This window comes from Hyperolius riggenbachi, chromosome 5 (assembly GCF_040937935.1).
Source record: "Hyperolius riggenbachi isolate aHypRig1 chromosome 5, aHypRig1.pri, whole genome shotgun sequence".
Lineage (NCBI taxonomy): Eukaryota > Metazoa > Chordata > Amphibia > Anura > Hyperoliidae > Hyperolius > Hyperolius riggenbachi.
The window spans coordinates 380,383,785-380,395,663 of NC_090650.1; the positions used below are offsets into that span (position 1 = coordinate 380,383,785).

The 11,879-nt window shown below is 45.3% G+C and overlaps 1 protein-coding gene across 1 annotated transcript in view; it reads right to left on the reverse strand.

The window, feature by feature from the left end:
* TRIQK (triple QxxK/R motif containing) overlaps positions 1–7,024 on the reverse strand; it is a 167,404-nt gene extending 160,380 nt beyond the window's left edge. The window contains exon 1 of the mRNA XM_068237642.1: positions 6,846–7,024. The gene's annotated coding sequence lies outside the window, so the exon portion shown is untranslated. The remainder of the gene's footprint in view (positions 1–6,845) is intronic.
* Positions 7,025–11,879: the final 4,855 nt, after the last annotated feature.

An 11,879-nucleotide genomic window follows, 5' to 3' on the forward strand; every position in this document is an offset into this window, starting at 1 on the left:
CACCGGCGACCTGCATGCCTTAAAGCTCAACTCCAGGCAAAATTATTATTTTACCTTTTAAATGCAGCTTCCACCTGTACTGTATAAAGAACAGTCCTATCTCCATCTTCAGCACAGTTCTGCAAAGCCAAGTGCTGAGCACAATGCTGGAACTGCTGGATAATGGTTCTGCTTCTAGCCAGGGGACTATGAATTGATGGAAGACACCCTACTTGCGGAGTGGAGGAAATAATTTGTAAAGTTTGCCACTATACACTAAATCATTTGTGTTAGATCTGATAAACAATCTGTACGGTCCAGAAATTGATAGTTTACTTAAATAAAATTGTGTTAAAAATAAAAATATAGACAAAATTAAAAAATTAAAAAAAAGTAGAGGTGGCTTACCTCTGGAATGACTCGATTTGTAAATAAAACGTAGGTTTTATCAGCACAGGCAACACGGTTCGTGGGTGCAATCCCACTTCCTCAGGCCAAGTAAAGTTCCTCCAAGTTCTAGGCTATACACCCGATGTCACTTTACTTGGTCTGAGTCATTCCAGAGATAAGCCACCTCTACTTTTTTTTTTTTTTTAGATTTTATTACTGTTTTTAACAATTTTATTTCACCCTCCTCCCCCTTGTTGTGTCAGTATCAACTAGCTCTCCTAGGTGGGCTTTTGGACCACAGTGACAGTCAACTCTTGGTTCCAATCCCCTTTTCAAAAGTAAGAGCAATCCCATTCAGCTACACTTCACCTGGACTACCCAAGTGGGGACGGGTCATAATTCTCCATCTGCCTCATGTGGTTGGTTGCCCCTTGTTGCGATCCGCGTTTGTAAGATTATTTTCTCATTTACTTTTTCGAATCCAAGTGAAATATTGCGGCTATTGGGCTCCTGTTGCCTCTGTAGTTTTTTTTCCTCCTACTTCTCCAACCACTTTCCACCAACATGTATTACACAAGTTTTCAGTAGAAATCTTGTTTAAGGCCCCATTCACACTCTGCAACGCAAACCGTGATTTTGCATTGTGTTGTTCCACGATTGCGTTTTGCAATTTTAATTCCAATGAATGAGAATGGCGACAGATTTGCCGGGAAAATGCTACATGTAGCACGTTTGCGATCATCAGAATTCGTAAACAAGCCACAATCGCTGCAGTGTGAGTAAACCCATAGTCCGCCGCCTTCTTTCCTATCTCCACTTTCCTGTCCATCTGCGCTGCGCTTTGCTCACCTGCGGTGAGCGTTCATGCAAGCTTTCCCCACCCCTCTACATACCGACGGGAGATGCGAAAGAGGACGGAGATAGTATCCCTGAGTGACAGTGGGCCGGCTGCAATGACACAGCCACTGCGCTCTGTAATGAATCAAGTGAGGAGCAAAGTCATTGTTGGGCAAACAACAACTGAGCTCTTGCCGGAGCGCCCCGCTAAAAGGCTCTAGGGAGAACACTGAGGCATATTCTGAAGCAGAATCACAGCCTAGTGAAATAGGCTATTTTCGAATAGCGTATGGACATGGGGGGTGCAAACTGTTGACTTTTTCAAACATTGCACCCGAATCACCACTTCGGTGCTTAAGTGGAAATAAACATGGCAGCCTCCATGTCACTATCACCTCGAGTTCACTTTAAGGCTTTATTTTATTTATATTTTTGGAGCAGGAGCCAGTTAGTTTTTGGGATGTGGTGGTAAAGCAGAGTGAGTAGAGAAAACACACAACATACAAACTCCACGAAGATGGTGTCCAGGCCTGGACTTCAATCACCTGACTAAACCGGCTATAAGAGATAGATCCTCCTACTTACTACTTCCTGTATTTACTGGCTAGGCCAGTAGTTCTATGTGCTAAACAGAGACAAGGGTAAGAATCTGCCATAAAAGTTTACTAAAGTATCTGCAACGTACAGCTGCATCATCAGTGATGAAATCAGAGTGCTACATTAAATGCACAGCTGTTAATAGAAGCATTGCCTGGACGCCGCATCCCTTGCTTGTGTGTGCAATGCTGTACCTTTACACCGCATGCCACATAACTGTATTATAAAAATCCACTGCTCAATGACAGGTTCTGTCCATAGCCTGACAGCTCATAGGATTACACAGCAGGGGATAATCCAGTATGTAATTCCAATCAGACTGCAGTTTATGACCTGCTGAATTATCCACCCTTATCACAGGTGACACTTTGGCATGATAGTTACAATGAGAAAGTGAGACGGGGACTATAATACAAGCTTCTGTAATAATACCCTCACAAAGCTGACAACCCACATGGGCTGAAAAGCTGAGATATCGCAAATCCTTTAATGATGTCACTTTGCTGGAATAAACTAATAGCGCCAGGTGTGCGCACAGGTGCAGCTGCAGGGCTCAGGCTCAACTCAAGGAGGGCTTCATCTGGCCAACTAAAATCTTCTTTATGAGAAATAAATGCCAAAATTACTAAATAAAAAGTTTGGCTTCGGGTCACTCTATGTCAAATTACCTGAGGTGAAAATAAACTTATGATATGATGAATTGTATGTGTAGTACAGCTAAGAAATAGAACATTAGTAGCAAAGAAGAGTCTTATATTGTTTTCCAGTACAGGAAGAGTTAAAATTCTTTAGTTATCTATGCAAAAGACCTTCTCTGAGCTTTTTGACCCACTGGGTTGAATACAGTCCTGTTTTCTGAATCACTCAGGGCTCGTTCACACTAGGGGTGTTTTTGGCCTTTTTTCAAGCACAGGCGATTTAAAAAAGAAAAAAAAAACGCCCACAAAACACTTGTGCAATAAATCTCTGTGAGAAGGTTCATATCAGCGTGGTTTGTGCGCTGTGCGTTCAGCAAAGTGGTGCCTGGACCATTTTTGGGGCGTTTTTGCTATAATGGAAGGTAGAAAAGCACTAAACGCTCACCAAACCGCTTTGTGCGGCGATTGGATTCGTGGTTTTTAGATTAAATTGCATTTATTCTTTTCCAGGTCAAAGAGTTCACTTCCTGACTTGCGTCAGGGAGTGAATCTCAAAACCGCTCTGGCAAAGCACTTAGAAAGGCGCTTTTTCAAAAAATGCAGCGCGCAGTGGAGCGCTGGGAGGGGAAATAAAAACCGCGCACAAAAACGCAATACGCATGCGTTTTTGTTTTTAGGTGTGAATGAGGCCTGAAACAGCAAAGAAACAGTGAGAAACAGCTTGAGATGAGGTTTTATTGCAGGAAAGTTTGAAGGGACATTATTTCTGCTTTGTTTTACAGCTTAAAGAGACTCTGTAACAAAATATTCAGCCTTATTTCTTCTATCCTATAAATTCCTATACCTGTTGTGGTCTGTCTTACTGCAGCCTTTCCTAGTTACACAGTGGCTGTATTATCTCTGTTATATAATCTAATCTTCTTTCCTCTGACGGCTTAAGTTCTCAGGCACTCAGGCTGGAATGTGCTGCTCTGCTTGTGATAGGATAGAAGCTATACACACCCTTTCCACGCCCCCTGCAGGCTCTGTATGAGTCACAGACTGAGCTCCTCTTAGCCTATCACATGCCATGTCTTTTGTTTGTAAACACTGCCTAAAACTGGCAATTACAAGCCAGGAGTGCAGCAGGGAGTGGCAGAAACGGCACAGAGGGGCCCAGGAGAACAGAATGGTATGCTTTTTATTGTAAGAATTTTAGAGTACAGATTCTCTTTAAAAGACAGAGTATGGTTTCTAGACTGCAAATATTACAGAATGACGCCATATGACAAATTAATAATATGAGACTCTTCTTTGCTACTAATGTTCTATTAATGATCTGTAGGACACATACAATTCATTATATCATAAGTGTTTTTTCACTTCAGGTTTGCTTTAGCACAGCTTTCCATATTGACCCACCACTATTTTGGTAATTCTTTTGGGTCCCAAGGCCGGATAAAAAAAAAAATAAAAAAAAAAAAACACATTTTTGCCCTCTTTGCTCTCTGGTTTTAGTTTATAGTATTTCAAAATTCCCACCTGAAACAAGTGTTATATAAATTGAAACTGCACAGCTTCTACCCAAGACAGACAGCTGAGATAGGGGTCCAATATTCATGTTTTGCATAGTCTTTAATAATATTGCAATAAGATTTGGTCTGAACAATTTTTTTTTTTCTGAGAAATTAAATTCAGAATTTTGGATTGCTTCTCTCCAATGGTGACATGATCAGAGTGTAAACTCTGAAAAAAATCCCATGGCATTCTCAGACTGAGAACTTCTATTTAGTTACCTGCCTCTGACACAGGAGACCGGGGTTCGAATCTCCGCTGTGCCTGTTCGGTAAGCCAGCACCTATTCAGTAAGGAGACCATAGGCGAGACTCCTCAACACTGCTACTGCCTATAGAGTGCACTCTAGTGGCTGTAGTTCTGGCGCTTTGAGTCCACCAGAGGAAAAGCGCAATATAAATGTTCTGTATCTTGTCTTGTGAATTATCTTGGGGTCCTTGTGGGAGCAAAAGGAATAAATACTGTATATTCCCTAGTACAAACCGAGATTTTCTGTTTCTAAAATGCCCCCCAAAACTAAATCTCGGTTTATACTCGGGTCCAGCGGGACGAGCGGGCCTGACTTTTCTCCCTTCACCATACAGCGTTGGCTGATGTCTTATTGTCCCCCTCCCCCATAGAGCATTGCCTGGTGGTTTTGTGGCCCCTCTTCCTCCCTGCATTCCGAAAAGCAAGAAGGTGAATTCCGCTCTACCTCGGTCAAGAAGCCAGTGCTGGAACTAGGCGACTGAACCCAGAAAAGGAGGAAGGTTCCGCGCAATGTCTATAGTCACAATATATCTAACTTTATTGAAACCGGTGAAAGCCAAACAGCCAGGTAGCCGACATGTTTCGGACACACAGGTACCCAATCACAGCACCATGTGCACCATTGTGCAGAACCTTTGTTCTTGTTCTGTTCCTTAATAGCAGAGCAATGGCTGTGGAGGACTGTGTCTTCTGTCCCATTCGGCCTCTGGCGTCTGCAGCTTGCTCTACCTCCTGGCACGCTGAGTGCAAACGCTAGAGGCAGAATGGAAGTTACAAAGAGTACCGGCGCAGTGTCATCTGGGCCTGGATCAGGTGAGATTGTTCTTGAACCACCTAGGCTACCATTACTCTGCTATTAGTAGAAGTAAGGAGGCAGAGGGGCAACAAGACCACCAGGGAATGCTCTATGGAGGAGGCAATGGGACCACTAGAGCCAGGTAGGTTGTATGTGGGGAGGGAAGGGGGGGCACAACACATCAGGTCGGCTGTATGGGGGGGAAGGGACAATGGGCCACTAGACACCAGAGCTGTATGGAAAGATGTATGGGGGGGGGGGGGGGGGGGTCACTAGACCACCACAAAAGCTATATGGGGATGTGAAGAGTAGCAGCCTTGGTTTCTACCCTAGGTTTATACTCGAGTCAAACAATATTTCTTTTTCTAGTGTCTCAAAATAAAAAAGCAATATCTCAGTTTATATGGTAAGAGTACGTAAGAGGAAACCTTTCTCAAATATACAGTTACTTGTATTTAAATGACCAGCTGTACCCTACATATTTAGTCTCTGTACCATATCCACCCCAAAAATCTCAAAATAATATTTACGTAGTAACAACATAAAAGTATGGACTTATTCGGAGAGCGTTTTCAATTTTTTGGGGAACAAACAAAATGTAACATATCCCTCACTTACATCTAAATTATAAGACATGCAATATCAGAATTAAATGTTTATTTAACTTCAGAGTAATTTTGGAAATTTGGAAGGTCAGTTTGTCACATCTATCTGTATAACACACTTGTTGGGCAGTTCAGTCACCTGACTATGAGTGCCTTTCAGCTGAATAGCAGCATTTGGTGACATCACGTAACATGCGGTGGTGTTATCCAGTGGCTACAATCACATAGACTGTCACAGGGGCAAACCTTTCCAACATCCATGCCATTCGCTGCCAAGCGCCTGACCAATTCACGGGGGCAACTGACATGCAGTCCTTCAGCCTCCCATAGAACCCAGGGGCCTAAAAAATTAAAGATTTTTAAAATAATACTGTTGATAACAGTATTAAAAACTGTGTAGATCTAGCATGGAATCATTTGTTTGCTGACAGGTACTCTGGAGGTCAGCTGACTTTCCATACATTTAGTTGGGATGCATTGCTGAGACACATACCAGAGCATACAGGACTGCCTGCAGAACAGTGCCAGGTACCCCTGAGGTCAGCTGACTTTCCATACATTTAGCTGGTGGAGGCTGGAGCACAGAGGACTGCTTGCAATGTCAGGTACTCCTGAGGTCAGCTGACTATCCGTACATTTAGCTAGGATGCTGAGACACATAATGGATCAAACACCACTGCTTGCAGTGCCAGATACACATGAAGTCAGCTGAGACACATAGAGGAGCACACAGGGCTGCCTGCAGCACAGTGACAGGTACTCCTGAGGTCAGCTGATATACATAGCTGGAATGCTGAGACACAAATTGGAGCACACAGCACTGCTTGCAATAACAGGTACTCCTGAGGTCAGCTGACTGTCATACATAGCTGGGATGCTGAGACACATACTGGAGCTCATAGGGCTGCCTGCAGCACAGTGACAGGTAGATCTGGTGTCGTGCTGGAATGAGGAAGGGCGGTGCTGCCCAGCAGGAGGAAGGAATCCCTGTTTCCCTCCAGCACTGCACATTGTCCACCCCCCTTCTTCCTCCTCCATGCAATAGGAGCGTGGCTGCTGTATATACTGAACGCATTGCTGCAGCAGGTATCCCTGCACAGAGACACGTGTGCTGCTGCCTGGAACACATCACATCCTGCTGCTGCTGCTATCATGTCAGCAGTCAGCACAGGCCTATCGCTGGCTGCTGCAGCTGCCTACCTAGATTCCAGCGTGCGCCCCCTTCTGCTCCTCCTCCGGCAGCTTGTGATCGTGCACAGGGCGGGGGGAGAGCCTCTCTGCCGTCTCCGAGCCTCTTCCTGCTGCTGACGTTCACTGTGTCTGTCCGCTGCGATCACAGCACACAGGGGAAGGCTGAGCTACAATGACACGTTGCACAATGTGGTTGCCTATGTGTATTCCGAGGAGGGGATCAGATTTCACTGCAAGACTTGGAAGGGCTCCTGTCTGATATTGTTTGCATTGGCTTAGCATGGTGTGCCCGGCCATTGGTTAACTACTTCAGTGCTGCAGGCAATTGTTACAAAGCCTACTCTAGGGGGAAAACCTGTGATTCCAGATAATAGTCTAGTACAGAGGAAGAAATGGTCAGTCAGTAAAATTATCATAATTCAAGCTTGCATGCAAATTGTATGCAACTTGGAATTGGACTGATCAAAATTGGTAGGGAGTGTATTTGTCCAGTCTTATTTCAAACTGCTTAAATGACAGATGTGAGGAGGAAAAAAAAAACACCCAGGGCTTCCTCCAGCCCCTGGCAGCCAATACGACTCTTGCCGCAGCTCGGCTTCCCACAGGTGGCCCAGGTCCCCTCTATTGGCATGTACTGCTCATGTGCATGGCCGTGCTGCTTGTGAACTCGCTCACAAGGCCTGGAGTGTTTTGCGAAGAAGATCTGCACCTGCGCAGAACACTCCAGACCACGTGAGCGCGATCACAAACCGCGCGCTCGCACAGGCGCAGAAGATGCTGACCTGGTGAGGTCAGCATCTTCTGGCTGAGAGCGGAGCTGCGGCAAGGACACAGGATGGCTGGAGGAAGCCCCGAGTAAGTAGATCTTTTATTATTTTGCTCGGAACTTCCCTTTAACGAATGCCTAATGCCAATTGGCGTCAGGAGGGTGGCAGACCCAGGACCGCCTAACGCCAAAAGGCGCAAAGTCCTGCGGCGGGGTTTTGCAGGATATTATGCGCGTGATTGCCAATTGGAGACTGTTAGACGGCGAAACCACTGTCTATTTACAATGTACAGCGCTGCGATCTACGGCATCACTGTACTGGGGACAGCCGTGTCACTCGGCTGTCCCCTACAGAGGAACATGAGCAGTCAGCTGTCATATGACAGCCGGTGATTACAAAGGTATTAAAAAAATTCACAAATAAATGAAAAAATAAATAGGGCAGCAAAATCAGAGCCCACCAACAGAAATCTATGTTGGTGGGCAGAAAAGGGGGAGGGGGGAGAATCACTTGTGTGCTGAGTTGTACGTTCCTAAAGCGAGCCCTTAAAGCTGCAGTGGCCTGAATTGCAAAAATAGCCTGGTCACTAGGGGGTTGTAAGCTTATGGTCCTGAAATGGTTAAAGTGAACGTAAGATGAAGCAAATTAAAAGTTTCATACATATCTGGGGCTTCCTCCAGCCCCTTCTGCCTGATCGGTCGCTTGCCATCCTCCTCTGCTGCCTGGATCCTCCGCTATGGCTCCTGGTAATTCGACATGTCGGCGTGTAGTGCGCGGTGCGGCTGCATGCGCTCTGTCGCGCTCCTGCCGCCGGACTGTGCCTGCGCTGACAGGCCAAATTACTGGGAGCAATAGCGGAGGATCCAGGGCGAGTAGGACAGCAAGGGATCAATCAGGCAAAAGGGGGGTGGAGGAAGCCCCAGGTATGTATAAAACTTTTAATTTGCTTTGTCTCAGGAACCTGAAGGCTAGGGTCAACAAAAAGGGTGGTAACGCAGATTAACGCTGTGTTACCGTAGCATAAAGTAGGTACAGTAAAGCATACAGTCAATGAAAAGATGCTTTCCTGTACCTGATAATGTGTGCGTTTAGAGGTAACGCACTGCAGCAATGCGTTACCATAACGCTACAATGCAATGCTAATGTCGCACTGTGAAGGTCACATAGAGTTTTCATTGCATTGCAGTAAGATGAGTTATAAGACTTTACAATGCAGCCCCGCAACGTCCCTTGGTGAACCTAGCCTCAGGCTACGTTTCCACTGTAGTGTGCAATTTTCTCATCCAAAAAATCGCATTAGTCAAATATAACAGAATCTGCCTAGTAACCGCTTAGTCATGACTTTTGACAACTTACTGCAACCATGGATTTAATATAAGTTTTGTGCAAATAATGCGACAATTTGCGTTGCCTATGCAAAGCATTGTACGTGATGTCCGAAATAAGGATGCAGGACCACCGATTTTTTTCACGTGTGCCTACAAAAATTTGCATTGAATGGAAACAGCCCCATTCACTACCATTAGTTGCCGAATTTTCTGAGAGAAACATCTGACACAAAACACACAAGTGGAAACCTAGCCTTAAAGGGGAACTGAAGAGAGAGGTATATGGAGGCTGTCATGTTTATTTCCTTTTAATCAATACCAGTTGCCTGGCAGCCCTGCTGGTCTATTTCTCTGTAGTAGTATCTGATTAAAACCAGAAACAAGCATGCAGCTAGTCTGGTCAGATCAGACTTATAAGTCTGAACCACTGAAACACCTGATCTGCTGCATGCTTGTTCAGGGGCTATGGCTAATAGTATTAGAGGCAGAGGATCAGCAGGGCTGCCAGGCAACTGGTATTGTCTAAAAGGAAATAAACATGACAGCCTCCATATACCTCTCTCTTCAGTTCCCCTTTAAAATGTGTGTGCTGGCTGGAAGAATTAGGATGTCATTGACCACAACTAGTATGAGGTTAAAATCTCTTGCATTTTTGTTGTGTCATAATCTGAGAGCATTTCCTGTCCAGAAAGGAAGTTGGGAAAGTTCTCGCAGAGTGATAGACACAGTACTTCAATGTAGAAGGCAAAGCCTGTCATGTAAGGTACTACACCTGTGATTTTTATTTAAAAAAAAATCAGACACTTACCTGACGGGGAGCCTCTGGATCCTAATAAGGCTTCTCCTGTCCCTCCTCTGCAGCCCTGATCCAGCGCTGGCACCCCTGCACAAGCAGCCGCCATAATATTTACACTTTCCTGCACAGGTGCAGTATCAGCTTCATGCTCAGGCTCCAGCAGAAATAGCCAAGCCTGGGTCTGTTCTACTGCGCAGGCGCTGGCACTGTACCTGCGGTAGGCTCCCGGCAAGCATATCTTAGGGGGTTGTAGCGCTGCATCCCCTCTGGTGAGGAGTACGGGGAAAACTCTTAAAGAGGAACTCCAGTGAAAATAATGTAGTAAAAAAAGTGCTTCATTTTTTACCATAATTATGTATAAATGATTTAGTCAGTGTTTGCTCATTGTAAAATCTTTCCTCTCCCAGATTCACATTCTGACATTTATTACATGGTGACATTTTTACTGTGGGCAGGTTATGTAGCTGCTCCTAGTTGTTTTGGCTGTTAGAGACAGCTGTAAACAGCTAATTCCTGTCTGTGAACATTGTTACATTGTGGCAGTTTGCCCAGAGTACCGCGGTACTCAGAGCTTCTTGTGGGAGGGGTTTCAGCACAAAATCAGTCATACAGCGCCCCCTGATGGTCTGTTTGTGAAATGCAATAGATTTGACATGTAAAAGGGGGTATCAGCTACTGATTGGGATAAAGTTCAATTCTAGGTTGGAGTTTCTCTTTAAGGATCCGGAGGCCTCCCCCTCCCGAAGAACATAGCCCCTGGGGCGTCTCTCGGCAAACTGCGGCCTGCGCTGTAAGTCTGGCCCGCTGATAGGCGGTGGGATTCCTCTCCTTCCCTCCCTGCATAGGCGCGAGCAGGGGGGTTTAACTCACCTGATAGCCGATCCCAGCATCGCGTCTCCATGGCAACAGGGCGAAACAACATTGGAATCGGCAATCAGGTGAGTTTTAACTCACTCTTATCGCCTGCTTGCAACTCTGCAGGGAGGGAGGAGTATTTTAGGAATGTTTGGTCAGGCCTGCCCTGGGGCAGTTGTTTTCCCCTCAGGTACACTTTAAAGGATACCCAAGGTGCAGTAATTTCTACAAACGGAGGGAGCAGTCATGTATAGGCAGCAGTCCTCAGGCCCACCGCTCCTCCATCCCCCTTTATTGCCATGTAAATGCCCTCATACATCGCGACAGGTTGCGCACTACTTCACAAGAGGTGGCCTGTTTTTGATCGCGGGTTTGGGACCACTAATGGATTAAAATCTCCTAACCAATCACATTAATGAAATCGATCCAATTTTTGAATCGCACCAAAAAGTGTTTTGTTTACATAGGCCTTGTTCACACTTTAAAACACAGTTGGTCATGCCTTTAGATGCGGACACACCTTTGATGGATGTCGCCCGTCCGGGATTGGGACCCAATCCGCTTGGGTGAAATCACTGGGCTGGGATGCACAGACGCGAGTCCGCTGTGTAGCAGACAACACTCTGTGTTGCTATGCTGGGGGGCGGGGAGATGACAGAGCGTGCATGGCATCACAGATTATCCTAAAACACACTGTAGTAAGCAAGTTTGGACAACGTGGTCTATTGCAGCGCAGGGATGTAAACATACCTATATATCTGTATGGGCAGTGTGTTCCCATGTAGCAGTGCACATGGTCCCTTATTCAATTCACTTTTACGTTTTCTCTTAGGTCAGGCATGTCCAAAAAAGTGGCTCTCCAAGCCTTCTCTGGTGGCCCATGAGGTTATCTACAATTGTTAATTCCATGGAACCCTCAGGCCATAGCTGAGATCCCAAATCCAGGGGCAACCTTGTATTGCCACACTGCCACCCCCTTTGCTGGCCAGTAGGTTATCAGCCACCACTGTAGTAGAAGCAAGCCACTGATTAGCAGCCTCCACTATGCCAGCAACTTATCTGCACTATAAATAAAGGAGAAATATTTATCTCCTGCTGAATTTGTAAGTTTACCCACTTACTAGAAAATGAGATTGTAATGTTTTTAGACATTTTAGTCTACTGAAAAACCAAAAACTCCAGAAAAAATACATTAAAGTTATATCCATATAATTAAGTGGTAGTGGATGCCCAAGAAAAGGTGACTTAGTAATTAATGAAGAAACTTGTTGGTAAACACAGCAGTTTCTTGTAGTTG